The sequence below is a fragment of the Pteropus medius genome, unplaced genomic scaffold, assembly GCF_902729225.1.
Source record: "Pteropus medius unplaced genomic scaffold, Ma_sr-lr_union100, whole genome shotgun sequence".
Taxonomy (NCBI): domain Eukaryota; kingdom Metazoa; phylum Chordata; class Mammalia; order Chiroptera; family Pteropodidae; genus Pteropus; species Pteropus medius.
In genome coordinates this window covers 8,419,093-8,421,322 of record NW_024349797.1, presented here as the reverse complement: position 1 = coordinate 8,421,322, position 2,230 = coordinate 8,419,093, and the positions used below count along the sequence as shown (strand labels likewise).

The following is a 2,230-nucleotide window of genomic DNA, read 5'->3' as shown; positions in this document are numbered from 1 at the left end:
GGAATGCAATGATTACAAAGAAAAGCAAAAAAGTTAACAAATTTTTAAAAAGAAAAAATTTGTGATATAATACATGCGTCTTATATATCGTGCACTAAAAAATAAGATCCTGCTGGAGTAACTACCACGATTTCAAAAATATCTTTGAGATATATACAACAATCATGTCAAGAAATACTTATAGCTCCTCTTGGTGACAAACGATCGCAGATACTGCTAAAATTACTGAGGTTTCTGGCTTACACTCAGTTGAAGAAAATGCTAAATATCACCTAGAAGTTAGTGAAAATAAAAATGTAATTGTTTCCCATTCAAATTAACTAAATCCCCTGATTCTTTGATAAACACTGCAGATTCATGGAAGCCCTGGAGAGGAAGAGGAAGATGGGAACACCCAGTGGAGGAACAGTGAGGAAGGGTTTCACTTCTTGAAACACACCCAGTCTACGGCCATGCTAACCTGAACAAGCCCAATCTGTCTGATCTCGGAAGCCAAGCAGGGTTAGGCCTGGTTAGTACTTGGGTGGGAGACCACCTAGGAAGACCAGGTCCTGTAGGCATAAAAAATTTTTTAAAAAGAAAAAAGGAAACACACCCACTGTCCCTGTGTTGCTTCACTAGCCTACTAGATACACAGCTGGGTAAAAAGTGGTGAACAGTGGTTCCCGCACTCATGAAATTCAAGTTGAGTGTGTGTGTGTCTGTGTGTGTACAGTGTGTGTGTTGGGTAGAAACTAGAAGATATTAAAAGTGGATTACATAAGTATTAGGTGGGACTTAGACATTTAGTAATTTCTTATGACAAATTTTGCCACTCGAGAGCATCTGTTTGTTATTACATGTAATATTATATAAATAATGCTGATATTCAAGTAGTCCCTAAATTAATTTAGCAGAAAAATTGATAAAGAGTTCCCTCAAATGGATTTTCATTTCTTCTTATCCTTTAATTCTCCATGCAACTTACAGTATAATAAGTATAATTAAAAAATAAAAACATTAAAATACATTTCTTTCAAGAACCTTAAGGTAGAAGAAAAGGCAGAAGTGTTCAGAAAATGAGATACCAATGTTAAATCAGTACATTTCACATACATTTTTGAATTACCAAAACAGATCTATTCACTTATAAATACAGAAGGATCTAAAGATGAATATGAACTACTTTTGTGTTAGTTGTGATTCAAGGAATGCTAAGCCCTCCTCCTTCAGAGTAATTGAGAGAGGAGTTAACACAGAATATAGAGTGGGAATCAGAAATCTGAGTCCTGAACGCTAAGCAGCTCATCTAGACAACCAGCAAATCTATGGAGGCTGCACAAAACACTGATTTCAAGTGTTCGAAGCCTTGACATTGTTAGAAATTAATAGTGATTATAATAACTAGAAATACATTGATTAATTATCATTGTAAAAACTGGTGGAAAATTAAGTTATAAAATGACTTTACTAAATCAAAGAGAAATGAGCAATGTCTAAAAGGCATTGTGAAATTGTGTTTTCATTAAACTGATGGAGAATCCAGCCAACCAATAAGAGATTATCCCAAAACTATTATCTGAGGTCATTCCTATACAAAGAAGGTTGTAGAACTTCTGTGACATACAACCTTCTAAGAACTGCAATTTATTACCCCTAATGGAATCCGTATTAAAGAGTTTTGACTGACAAAACAATAGGCCTTTCCACCAAAGTCCAAAGCTAAATAACTAAGTGGTCTACAGGTATTCAAAATTACCTAAGAGTTGCCAAATTTATTTCTCTTATTCCAAGTCTGCTATGTGACAAGCATTATGTCAAGTGCTAGGACTACGCTGTTGAACAAAATAGACATCATTCCACACTTCTTGGAGCTAAGGTTTCGGGCAAGTAATCTCTGTACCATGTGATGCGTGTTATGATGGGCAAGGTTCAATTACCTGTGAGAGCCCAAAGAATAGACACTTAACCTAGTGTAGGGTGTCCGGGAGATATAAAGGACACCTTAGAACTGGTAAGACATGGCAGGGGAGGAGGGTGGATGAAGAAAGAGTATTCCTGGGAGAGGAAATCTATTTGTGAGACTATGTGGGATCGGAGAGAGCATGGTGCTTTCAAAAACCTGAAAGAAGTTAGGAATGGCTGGAATGTAGAATGAGGAAAAGGAAAACGAACAAGGTGAGTCTGGAAGAGCACACAGCAGCCACACCACAGATTACCTTGTAGGCCACTGTTAGGGTTAAATTGTGTA

At 36.7% G+C, this 2,230-nt stretch overlaps 1 pseudogene; it reads left to right on the top strand.

Annotated features, from left to right (window-relative positions):
• Positions 1-442: 442 nt before the first annotated feature.
• Positions 443-560, top strand: LOC120619926 (uncharacterized; annotated as a pseudogene).
• Positions 561-2,230: the final 1,670 nt, after the last annotated feature.